Source organism: Sceloporus occidentalis, unplaced genomic scaffold (assembly GCF_023333645.1).
Source record: "Sceloporus occidentalis isolate IW3139 unplaced genomic scaffold, rSceOcc1.0.p SCAF_396, whole genome shotgun sequence".
Taxonomy (NCBI): Eukaryota; Metazoa; Chordata; class Lepidosauria; order Squamata; family Phrynosomatidae; genus Sceloporus; species Sceloporus occidentalis.
The window spans coordinates 300,747-314,934 of NW_028317376.1; positions in this window are offsets into that span (position 1 = coordinate 300,747).

Sequence of the window (14,188 nt, forward strand, 5' to 3'; positions counted from 1 at the left end):
GGGGGAATGGTAGACAAAGACGAAGACAATCACGAAGATCTTCGTGGTGTGTGTCTTCGTCTTCGCCTACGTTTTACCGCCGCCGTCTTCTCTTCGGCGTGTCTTCGGAACGAACACGAAAACGCACTCTTCGTGTTCGTTTCCATGTTCGCCCGAAGACGAATGCACAAGTCTAGTGCATACTGCACTCGTTCCAATGCCATCGTACCACACATACGGGAGATATGCTAGTCCCACAGTCATTCTGCATGTGTGAGAACAAAGTCTTCCTAAAGAGTTACTAGCCCGCGCAAAACCTGGTGTTGGTATATTGCATATTTATAAGTGTGCAGTGAGCCAGTTGGTGATATTTATTGTAAGGCAAAATTAGGTGCTGACTTGTTCCCAGGCTTACCATTGGGACCCATGGCATGAGATTCTCTCTATGGCCTTCCTTACTTGCCTTAGTCCAAGAGTTGAACAACTGACAAATGGATTGAATTAATAACATTACATAATTTTCCATCTCATATATAATATGTACCTGAATATACACACATTTTTAATGATAAGCTTCTTTGAACATTCAAGTACTTATCTTAGGTCTTTGAAAATTACCTTGGCATCACATATTATATGTGTTGCATCTTTTATGTAACAGTCGTGGCATATCCCACCACATTGTCTCATAATTTACGCTATTATGACAAGCTGAGGAGTTTTCTTCCTTTTCACAGTATAGCCTGCATTAAATATAGTTCTTTAGCTACATTAAATCAGTACAACACTTTTTGTCCTCTTCACCTGATAGATGTGGCAGCACTAACTATTCTTTCTCTTTGGCATTCATATTTAAATCTAGTGGTGCCCAATTAACTCTGCACTTATCTTGTATTTTCTCCTCTGTAGTGTAAAGTCTCAAAATACACCAGATCCCTTCTAGATAAAAATCTGAAGGACTTCACAACCTTCATTGAGTTTATTCTCCATCAGATTCAATCCAGTTTAATGAGGGTTACTGCTTTGTAACAATCATGTAATAAGCCTGAGGACACCACTCTAGAAGAAACTACAGTCTAAACCTCAACGAATCTCATCAACTGACAGGATAGATGACCTGAGCCACAATTACAGGAACAACCTAAAGTTCCATGTGACTCTACTGAAGATCTAAACACAGCTCCCCAATGTTCTTAATCTGTCATGTGATTGTCCTTTACGAATCAAGCATGCATATCATCTGCTAAAACATCTAGACCGGACATTATGATACTCAAGAAATGTTATGATAAATTCAAAATTATATTTTTAGTGGAACACACACCTACTTTACAATATGATTCCTAAAAATCACTGCTGTAAAGTGTAGAGAGTTTACTCTTGTTATTTCATGATTCACCCTGAATGGCTGTAATTTGCTGCACAAGACTACACCTTAAAAATCCCCCAGAAGGCCCAGGATTTTCTTCAGGGTTTACCATTTTGAATGTGTTCCATGAATCCCATCTAATCATCCTCGTAATCCTTTATTTATTTTTCTGGATGGAACTTCGTCAGTATGTGCTAGGTTTGGCACTGTCATTTATGTTAAAATTGTTTTTTGTGGGCTTGCTCTTTTGGCCGCAGACACCTATGTTTGTACCTGTAGTTCTTTTTGTCCTGCCGCTGTCAGGGTGCTTGGGTGAGAACTGGGATTCACTTGAACGCCATAATACTGCTATTACAATTGAAAATTCTATATGAAAAGATTCATGGAACTCTGATTACATAAATGCCATGTTTATGTAAAAGGCTAGAAGAATTTCAATCTTTTTGCACAGGTCCCTCACATATACCATTCACTCTAAAACTATAGATCCAAATAGGAGATATACCATTTTGGACTTAACCATTAGACATTCAGATATTTGTTGTTTAATGTGTGCACCTATCCTAATGCTCGTTTTTTCTCATTTCTTAGCAGTGTTGTCAAATTACTCTACTTCTGCTCTTATTGTGGTATGTTGTGACAAACCCTAGACAGGCCATCAAATATTTGAGCTTAGCTATGATTTTTATATATCACAGACATTTACTGATTTTGTGACACTCTGAAATTGGAGTCTACCTGGAGTGATAATGCTCTAATACACATGCTTTTTCAACTCCTAAATCTCCCAAGCAGTACCTAGCAATGGAGGCTTTATCAGAGTTTATTAGATAATGCATGTTATTAGTCTCCAATCCCAGCTTCTACACTATTTTCACAAAAACACAGGTGATGTTCCCAAACCCATGATATGGGAGGCCAATAAGGCAGTTATTAGAGTATATCATAAAATTGGGCTCTAAATTTCTCAACCTAGTTAATGAGATTGCAAGCGTGAAATAACAACATAAAACTACCCTATCCACAGATGCCTTGCAAAAACAATACTGAGAGCAAAACTGGCTAATCTTTCCTCCTCAAAAGATATTTGCAAAACGTTTCTATGAATTCGGAAACAAGGCGGGAAAGGTGTTGGCTAGGGTAACACATGACAAAATCAGAACTAGCAAAACTCAGAGATAATGTTGATCACATGACCAACAAGATTGCAGAGCGTTTTCAACAATATTATCATGGGTTGAATAATCTGGCTCGGACAGACTCACTTTGTTCTCAAGATCACCTTTCTACTCAGATTACTTACAATCTAATCTCCATAGTAGGCTTCTACAACATGTGGTAGGGATCCTTGATGTCCCTGCGACTTTGGATGAGGTTACAGAAGTCATCCAATCGTTGCATAATGTTAAAAGTCCTGGACCAAATGGATCTACAGCCAAGTATTATCATACCCTTCAAGACAGTTTATCAATTAATTTAGCTAATATGCTAAACTCAATAAGCCCCCATACACATTCTCACCCCAGACACTGAAGCTAATATCACAGTTATACATAAACAAGGGAAAGACCCAAAGTTATGCAGTAGTTATAGGCCCATCTCTCTACTTAATATGGATTTTAAAATATTTAGTACAATATTATCCAATTGATTGAAACATATAATTCCCCAGCTGACACATGGTGACCAGGTGGGCTTTGTAAAGGGGTGTGAAGCTTGTGAGAATACTACTAAGATGCTAAACTTACTTTACTATGCCCATAAGACTAACACTCCAATGATCCTCTTGCCAACGGATGGAGAAAAAGTGTTTCACAGGGTGGCTTGCTCCTGCTTGTTTGCAGTGTTTAAGTCCATGGGACTTGGCCCAATGATGTTGAATTGGATAAAAGCCCTATATTGGGAACCCTGTACTCGGATCAAGGTGAATGGCACACTTACATGTGAAAATGGCTGTCAAATGGCACCAGACAAGCATGTCCTCACCTAGCTAGGTAGAATTGCATTGGTCAAAATGAATATACTCCCAAGATTTCGGAATCTTTTATCAGCCTTAATCATATAGATCTCTAGAACATTTTGTTTCCCGAAATGCCTATATCTGGATGGGTAAGAGGCCTAGATTGGCATATCACTTAGTGTCAAGATCGAAGGGGAAGGTGGTTTGGGCTTGTCAGACATGTAATATATCTATAAAGAATTGTTGAGTGTCCAACATATTCCAATAAATAATGGATTATATTGGAACGGTCTGGCCTCCTCTTATCCTATGTAGCATGGATTCACGGTCAAGATGGATTGGATCTCTGACATCCAATGGCCTCTATGATAAACACATTTCTACCTTTCCTGGTTTTATGGTACCCCTTAGATATAATCCTGACTTTACTCAGGGTAGAATTGACATGTTTTATATCTTTGCCTGGACCATATTCTCCATAATGATGAGCTCTTAAGGGACTTTGTGCAGATGCTGGTCATATCGTTTAAGACTTGCTTTTTGTACCATCAAGTTAAGCATTCACTTCCTTCAGAAAAAGTATACCCTTCCCAAAAAACTCACACCATTTGTTCTAGTAATTACCTCCCTCCGCATGCGATCAGATGCTGACAGTAGTACAGGCAGATGGAACCACATACTACCTTAGGCTGTAAGGGAGGGGCAAAGACATTATTTTAACTACTGACCAAAGCAGGAAAATATACGTCTGACTCCAAAATATTCAATTTCTAGTGAAATCCAAGAATCGCCATTTAAGATTATGTCTAGTTTAAGGACAAAGACATTATTTTAACTACTGACCAAAGAAGGAAAATATATGTCTGACTCCAAAATATTCAATTTCTCGTGAAATCCAAGAAACAGCATTTAAGATTATGTCTAGATGGTATTTGGCAGGGGAGTCCAACGTGCGGCCCGCCGGACTTTGAGGTGCGGCCCGCGTGAGTGAGCAGGACCGGACTGGTCAGTCCTGCTCACTCACGCGGTGGTCCGACGGTCCTTAGGCATTCAAAGCGGCCGCCCGGCTGCGAAGTTCAAAGCAGCTGTTGTGCGGCTTTGAACATGTGACGTTCATGCCAAGTCACATGCTGGAATCTAGGTATGCCTGGGCATGATACAGCCTCCCTATGCCCTGCCCCCCCTACTTACACATGCATGCTATCAAATGCATATTCATTCATCATAAACATTAATTCCCTCATTCACATATACTCATTCATACACCCTCCCCTACCCTTAACTGAACTGCAGTTCTTCCGGTGCCGCTCGCAGACTTACGCAGGGGTGCTGTCTCCCTCTGCGTTGCTCGCAGTCTGTTTGAACTTCTCTTGATCTGCCCAGGGGAACAGGAATGGAGCGGAGTCACGTGAGGTGACGCGCATTCACGTGACTCTGCTGGGTTCCTGCGTCCCCTCAACAGAGCAAGAGATGCTGCTGAGCAACACAGAGGGAAGCGGCAGGGCCCCTGCGGATGATTATTTGTGGTGGGTGTTTTTTGTTTCGGCATTTTGCCGATAATGCTATTTTCGGCCGATACGTTTCGGCCACCAATATATCGGTGCATCCCTACTGTCTTGGTGTGTGTGTTTGGGTGTCGATGTGGCAGAACCTGTCTTGGTGTGTGTGTGTGTCTGGGTGTCGGTGTGGCAGAGCCTGTCCTGGTGTGTGTGTGTGTGTGTGTGTGTGTGTCTCGGTGTCGGTGTGGCAGAGCCTGTCCTGCTGTGTGTGGGTGTTTGGGTGTTGGCATGGCAGTTTACTTACTGTAGGAATAAATTGCATTATTTATCCAGAGATAAAACACCCTCCTGAATTTGTAGTCACTTCAGAGGACAAAACTCTCTTGGCCCAGAAATCAGTGAGAGGAAAAGTAAAGGTTTTGTGCTATTTACTCTGTTTCAATCTGCATATTTTATTAAAAAGGCGTCCCGTGTATGATGACTTTTTTAGTGTATTAATTACTCCCAATCCCACCACATAAGATTCTATCTTGTATTAAGATTCTGTCAATTTTATTTATTTCCATAAAATGGCCACCAAAATCCTTAGCACCATGCCCATGCTCTTAATCCGGCCCTGCCTCCAGTGTGCATCAGCCAGCTTAAATCCAGCTTGTACACACAGTGTGCTCCAGCCTTGTGCAATTTTATTTGGCTAAACTTGTTTTAAATGGTTTGTGGATTGACTTTATTTTACTGTTTAAGTAATTTAGTATTGCTAGAATCAGGGCCGGCCCGACAATGGAGCCAAGTGGGGCAACCGCTCCAGGCGGCACTTTTGAAGGGGCGGCACTTTGCCGCCCCAAGCCCTTTTTTTTTTAAAAAAAAGCTAAAGAGAGAAAGGGGCGCCGAGTGGTTTTCGCTTACCAAGCTGTCAGTACCCGCTCGGCGTCCCTCTCTCTCTCCTCTGCGGCGAGTCTCCCTGTTCGGTCTCGGTGCCGGCTTGTAATGCTGAGTGTTCGGAAGACCGAACAGGGAGACTCGCCGCAGGACTGCTGAAAGGTAAGTACAAGGGGGGGGGGGACGGAGGGAGAGGAAGGGTAGATAGTGGGGGGGGGGCGGCAGGGACGGAGGGAGAGGAAGGGTAGATAAGGGGGGGGCGGCATTTTAAAATTTGCCCCAGGAGGCATTTTGCCTTGGGCCGGCCCTGGCTAGAATGACATATAAAGGTTGCTCAAAAAACTGTCCACTGCTTTTTTCATTATCGCCAAATTAACCCTGTATTAATATGCATTATAATGAGTGCGGCCCACGCACACATGCATTTCTGATGAAGTGGCCCACTGCAGAAAAAACTTGGACACCCCTGCCCTGTGGGAAGCCTGGACATTCTCAACGATTTTGACACCCATTTTTTTTAACTGTGATTCCTGGGAAGTGTTACTTTTATCCATGGAAAACTTTTCACTTCCCACACTTATCTTTGTAAATAAACCACGGTTGCCACAAATTTAACCGGAACAAAGCCTTTTTAAGTTTTTTTCTTGACCTTTTTACATTTTGTCTATGTATCAAACTGGCAAAATCTGTCTCTTCAAACTATCTCTTCACTGGGTTTGGGACCATTTTTTGGTGCCTCTCCTTCCCTAAATTTGTGGACATTATTTTTATAAAACCAGCTTGCACACATATAATTAACAAAGCACCCGGTGAATATATTTAGAGGTTAAGGGATAGGATATGGTGTAAGCGGTATTGCTGGGTTATTGTTAGTGAATATTGATAGTGTTATGTTTGGTTAGATGTTAGGGTTAGCGTGTGTGTGTATAGTGTTAGTGTTAGGGATGATAATCAGATTACTAAAAGGTTACTGAAATGAGTAATCACATGTTAGAAATATAATATAATAATAATGTTTTTATAATATAAAAATGTTAAAAAAATATTGCCAAATATAAAATTGTAATCAATTGTAAGTGGCACCCTTAGGCCAATGAGATTGATCAGTGAGACTAATCAATAAATCAATTTCCAAAGAGGGAGCAAAAAATAGAACATAACAAAAAAACAACTGCAAAAGGTAGGCAGAAAACAGAGAAAAAGAGAGAAGAGACAGGGTCCTTCCAATATGATTGCTCCAGGCTTAACCTGTCCTTGATAGCAAGCACTAACACATTTACCTGATAACTTTGGTAGTTATATTTTGTAATTATAAGGGAGATCCCTGTTTCCCAGAATTTAACTTGTCTAGTGGAAGTTAAATAAAAGGTTACGTGAGCTAGTATGGGTTTTAGCCTAGTGCCTTGCTTAGCAGGAGGGGAATATGCGCCATATCCAAGCTGGAGCTGAGTAGGAACTAGATGTGCATTTGCCTTCGGGCGAACATGAAAACGAACACGAAGAGTGCGTTTTCATGTTCGTTCCGAAGACATGAAGAAGAGAAGATAGCGGCGGTAAAACGGAGACGAAGACACACAACACGAAGAATCTTCGTGATCGTCTTCTAATCTCCCTGGTCCCTTCCCCATCTAGCCTACCTTATCTTCGCGGCATCGCAGGAGTTGACAGAAGCGGAAATCCGTAGGTTCGCCGTCAGGGGTTAAAGGGCAGTGTGAGTGAGCCTATTGGTCGCCTGCAGGGACCTCCTCTGGCATCAACCGATTGGCTCACTCGCACGGCCTTTTTAACTCCTGACAGCAAACCTACGGATTTCCGCTCCTGTTAACCCCTGCGAGGCTGCATTAGATAACGGGAGCGGAAATCCGTAGGTTAAAGGGCCATGCAAGCGACCAATAGGCTCACTCGCACGGCCCCTTAACTCCTTAAGGTGCAACCTGACCACTGGTCTCCCTGCTGCAACAGTTAAAAGTCAGTACGAACGACCAATAAAGTCGCTTGTATGGACATTTAACTGATAGAGCAGGAAGACCACTGGTCTCTGCCGGACAAGTTGCTGCATTAGGATTTAAAAAGTCTGTACCCTGCCCCCTGCTGGCGACCAATAGACTTGCTCATACGGACATTTAACCCCTTCGTGACAAAGGCTGATTTTACTTTTTGTACCCTTCGTGACAATGGCCGTTTTAACATTTCTGCGCTGCTCGTGTTTAGCTGTAATTTTCTTCTTTCCCGTTTACTGAACCCACACACATTAGATATAGTTTTTTTCAGGACAAGAAGGGCTTTCTTTAGATGACATTGTTTTGATTGTATCATATTATTTACTATTAAAAAAAAGTATAAAATATGGTAACATTTAGAAAAAAATTACTGTTTCTAACTTTTAGTTGAAAAATCTTTTACTCATCTATAAAAGGCAATAAAAAAACCTGCTAAATAGATTCTACTATTTGTCCTGAGTTTAGAAATACCCAATGTTTTTATGTTTTTTTGCTTTTTTCTGCACGTTATGGAGCAATAAGTACAGGTAGCGTTTTGCTATTTCAAAGCCATTTTTTCAAAATCTGGTAATTCTTCCCCCCATGTGCCATTTCGGGTATCTTTGAACTCGGCCAATGCAATTTACCCCATCAAGTCATATATTTCTGAAAACTAGACAGCCCAGGGTATTCCAAATGCTGGTATTTTAACCCTTTCCAAGCACTTATTCTACCATCAGCCTTTGTCAAACTTTATGGTAGTAATTTTTTTGCATTTGTTTTTTCACACACATTTTACTTTAGGTATGAATAAACAGGTTCTAGTATATGTCACTATCATAAAACACCCCAATATGTATTTAGCAACATCTCCTGAGTACAGCGATACCTCACATGAATGATTTTGCCTGGCTGTTTGGGGGCAAAAGGGCCACATTTGGGGCATGCACATTTTTCAATGTTGAACTTTGGCATTTGGGGATCCACTGCCCATCCCCTATTTGGTACATCTTTGAGCCGGGCCATTTCAGTGTGCCCAACAAAACCATATATTTTTGAAAACTAGACACCACAGGGTATTTTAAATGCTTGGTATTTTAACTCTTTGCATGCACACATTTTACCACCAGCATTTTGCAGTAGTATTTTTGTGTGTGTATTTTTTCCCACACACACCTACTTTATGTATGAATTTACAGCTCCTGGTATATGCCGCTGTCACACGACACCCCAATATGTGTTCAGCAACATCTCCTGAGTACAGTGATACCCCACATGCATGGGTTTGTCATTTTTGGGGGGAACTAAAAGGCCAGATTTGGTACGTGTGCATTTTTCTAATTGGAAATTAGATGTGAGGCCATCCTCCCCCCCCCGTAATTGGGACCTTGTTGAACCCGGCCAATTCAATTTACCCCATCAAATCATACATTTTTTAAAAGTGGGCATTTAATATGCCAGTATTTTAACTCTTTCCATGCGAGAATTGTTTTAAGCTAATATGCTAATTTTAGGACTTGCTCACAAAAATATATTTTTTTTATATATATTTTTTTTTTTTGCCTTTTTTTTTTATTTTTTTAACATTTTTTTTCAACTTGAAGGTTCCCCTGATAGTGACATCAGTGGGAAATTATTTTTACATTTTACTGTTTTTTTACTATTTTTTTTCTAATTATTATTAATTTTATTTTATTTTTAATTTATTTTTTCTAATCACACTGTGATTAGAAAGCTGAGCTCCATTGACTTGCATGGTTGAATGCAGTACCTATATTCAACCTGCAAGTGGAGTCAGAGTTCTCTAGAGGGTCTGGAGACCGTCTAGCGAACTTTTTAGTCTTTATTGTTATTTTTTCCCGGGCCGCCGCCATTTTGCTGATGGCGAAGATCACCGGCAGCTGCGGCTGTGACCGCTCTCCGGAGCGGTCACAGTCCATCCCCAGGTAAGTGTTTGGTGTCGCTGGATGCCTCCTGATCAAGGAATTCCAGCGACACCATTTAAGTTTAGGAGGCTATCGTTGATCGCCTCCTAAACGCTTTTAAAACGGGCGTCCGCCCGGGGAGGGGCCAGAGATGGCCCCTTTGTGCCGATAATGGCGTTGCTGAATGCCTCGAGGTCGAGGCATTACAGCAACGCCGTTTCGGTGCAGAAAGCGAAAATAGATCACTTTCTGCACCCGTTTAAAGACGTGCCGGTCCTGGCACGTCATTTGTCGTTATCGACTTGAATTTCCGTGACGTGCCCGGACCGGCAATTGTCATCAAGGGGTTAAACTCCTGGCGCCAGAGCTTCTGCGTAGTCTGTACCGTGTTAACCATGTATTAACTCCTTATAGAAAACCAGAAAAAAATAAGAAAAAACGAACACGAAGAATGTCCACGAATATTCGCCCAAAGAGAAGACAGGAACGGGCGAATATTCGCGGAATACGAAGATTTTTTTTTTGCCGAAGATGAGCACGAAGACCTGCCTGGTACCCAAGTCTAGTAGGAACCAGTTTAACCCCAAAAGGACAAAGACATTTTTAAACTTGAGGTTGACAGCATTTTCAACTACAGACAGACAGGGCTGCCATCAGAAATCTTGGGGCGCAGTACATGCTTAACACCTGGGTGCCCATGCCCCTCCCATTAACCCTATTTCCATCCCACTGTCCTACCCTTTGCTCCAACCATCATCCTTCCATAAGCACACCTTATGAGAACACGGGTAAGCCTAGGGGTACTGGTATTGTAGAGTGGGTGTAGCATTTCTTCAAGGCCTCACTATAGCTAACACACATACATACTAACACGCAAATTCACTTTTCACATACACTGACTCTACCACTGAGCACTTACATACACACATACAGTTTCTTCTCCTCTCCCCCTACCAGCAAATTGAAGTTTGGTCATTCTCTACTATTATGATGTAATTGTCATGTCATCATATGAGTAAGCAGAAACTAGCGATACTAGCTTCTGCTGACAAGAAAGACCCCTGGCTGTCTAACGACAGTCTGATTGTCAGAGTCCCTGCCATGACCCCAACAGAGTCACTCTCCGGAGTGACCGATACTCACAGGTGCCTGGTCTGGTGCCTCTTTGTCTGCTCCCTCCGCCGCCGCTTCCCGAATGGCTGCTTCTGAGCGCAGTGCGCACTCAAACAACTTTATATGTTCCCGAGTGGAGGCGATGGGGAATGAACTCTTGCTATTCATTTGACCTTGCTCACTAGAGTCAACCCTGGAGTGGTTCTTGGCTCTTCTCTACTTGGGTTCCTAGTGGTGGCTTTCCTGCATTCCGGACTCCTCCCATTCTAACCTTACACTGATCTCCCATGTAACTGTGGGGAAAGGTCCCTGCTGGTGCAAAACAATAATAATAAACATAATAATGTCCTTTTTCACGTCCTTTTTTCAGCTTGTTAGCAAGGACATTTGGCAAGATGTCCCTGCAGTAAACACATGCTGTTTCTAATCTTTAAAGCCATTTACATCCAGTTGTTTGACAATCTTTTCCTTTTGCATGGTTAGCATTAATTTCCCAACTAGTGACATAACACTTATTGGTCTGTAGTTGACAGATTCTTCCCTGCTACTGGTAGTTACTGATCAAATAAGTCTGCCAATGGTTTTGCCAGGACACCCCAAAGCTCTTTCAATTTATTGATTAGTCTCACTGATCAATCTCATTGGCCTAAGGGTACCACTTACCAAATTTACCAAATTACCACGTACCAAATTTTATATTTGGCAATATTTTTTTAACATTTTTATATTATAAAAACATTATTATTATATTATATTTCTAACATTTGATTACTTTCAGTAACCTTTTAGTAATCTGATTATCATCCCTAACACCAACACTATACACACATGCTAACCCTAACATCTAACCAAACATAACACTATCAATATTCACTAACAATAACCCAGCAATACCGCTTACACCATATCCTATCCCTTAACCTCTAAATATATTCACTGGGTGCTTTGTTAATTATATGTGTGCAAGCTGGTTTTATAAAAATAATGTCCACAAATTTAGGGAAGGAGAAGCACCAAAAAATGGTCCCAAACCCAGTGAAGAGACAGTTTGAAAAGACAGATATTGCCAGTTTGACAAAATGTAAAAAGGTCAAGAAAAAAAACTCAAAATGCTTCGTTCCGGTTAAATTTGTGGCAACCGTGGTTTATTTACAAAGATAAGTGTGGTAAGTGAAAAGTTTTCCATGGATAAAAGTAACACTTCCCAGGAATCACAGTTAAAAAAATGGGTGTCAAAATTGTTGAGAATGTCCAGGCTTCCCACAGGGCAGGGGTGTCCAAGTTTTTTCTGCAGTGGGCCACTTCATCAGAAATGTATGTGTGCGTGGGCCACACTCATTTTTCACTGAGAGAAAATATGGCCATTTAGCTTTATAATGCATATTAATACAGGGTTAATTTGGCGATAATGAAAAAAGCAGTGGACAGTTTTTTGAGCAACCTTTATATGACATTCTAACAATACTAAATTACTTAAACAGTAAAATAAAGTCAATCCACAAACCATTTAAAACAAGTTTAGCCAAATAAAATTGCACAAGGCTGGAGCACACTGTGTGTACAAGCTGGATTTAAGATGGCTGATGCACACTGGAGGCAGGGCCGGATTAAGAGCTCAGTCGCACTGCCCTTTAACCCCTGACGGCGAACCTACGGATTTCCGCTTCTGTCAACTCCTGCGATGACGCGAAGATAAGGTAGGCTAGATGGGGAAGGGGCCAGGGAGATTAGAAGACGAAGACGATCACGAAGATTCTTCGTGTTGTGTGTCTTCGTCTCCGTTTTACCGCCGCTATCTTCTCTTCTTCATGTCTTCGGAACGAACACGAAAACGCACTCTTCGTGTTCGTTTTCATGTTCGCCCGAAGGCGAATGCACATCTAGTTCCTACTCAGCTCCAGCTTGGGTATGGCGCATATTCCCCTTCTGCTAAGCAAGGCACAAGGCTAAAGCCCATACTAGCTCACGTAACCTTTTATTTAACTTCCACTAGACAAGTTCAATTCTGGGAAACAGGGATCTCACTTATAATTACAAAATATAACTGCCAAAGTTATCAGGTAAATGTGTTAGTGCTTGCTATCAAGGACAGGTTAAGCCTGGTTGGTCCTGGAGCAATCGTATTGGAAGGGCCCCGTCTCTTCTCTCTTTTTCTCTGTTTTCTGCCTACCTTTTGCAGTTGTTTTTTTGTTATGTTCTATTTTTTGCTCCCTCTTTGGAAATTGATTTTGTCCCATCTATTTTTTCATCTTGATGACACACTTTCCTCTGTTTTTTTTACCTTCTTTCCCTTTTCTTTTTTTAATCATTGCTTGTCTGCCTTTTACATTTTCCATCATCTTTTTCTGCCCCCCACACACATGCATACACAGATATACATATGCACATACTGCACATATACACATACAAATACACACACATACATATATACACAAATACACTAACTGTATGTTCTTTGTGGTCTGCAGCTCCCTCATTGAGTTGCAATCCGTGTCGGTCTTGCAACATGCAGCAACCTTTTTTCTTTACTTACACTGTTTGCCTAACATCCTTTCTCGAATGGTCGCTTTAAGGGACAGGTGAGAGGTTTGTAAGTATGCTGGTGCCCTGAAGCAATTGGTGGAGGGCCCCCCATCTGAACACTGGGGCCCTTGAACAATTGTGCTTGCCATAATGTCATTTCAGAACTCATCAAGTGTTGGGTTTATGAGAAAACATACAATAGTATTATCTATATCCATCTTTTTGAGCTATTTTCAACTTTTAATAGGTGTTTTACAATAACGGAATGTTACAGCTAGTGTAATTATTATTCAGAAATGTCCTTCCCCTATGTCTATCTCACAGTGTATTTAAAAGCCATATGCACAAAAATGTAGGAAAAACAATAACCACTTAAATCTATATTGATTGGAACGTTTCACCATTCCTTTGTTTCATAAGACAATGGTCCAAGATAAGTTTAGTGCAATCACTAAAAAGGTTGCAAAGGTTGCTTTGTGACGCCAGAATGATAGTAAACTAATAATTTCCGAATGGCCGTGCCTCAACTGTTCGTCCCACCCCTTTTAAGACAAAGTGCTGAGACGTGGCCATTGGGTGGCATGGTGTGTGCGCGCCAGCCCCTTTAATTTCTTGAACGCCAGCCTCCACCTGCTGCCCCCACCAGACAGCAGGGAGTCAGAAGCAGTGGTAAGTCGGGTGGGGGGTGTTATATGGAGGGCATAAGGCTTTTATGGAGGCAGAGTGCCCCATGATATTCCTTTTAACCCCCTTTAAGCCACTCTACCTCCAGAAATGCCTTTTAACCCCTATATGCCACTCTGCCTCCAGAAATGCCTTATACCCCCTATATGCCACTCTCCCTCCAGAAATGTCTTATACTCCTATATGCCACTCTGGCATATAAGGGGTTAAAAGGCATATCATGGGACAGAGTGGCATATAGGTGGGTAGAGTGGCATATAGGAGGGTATAAGGCATAT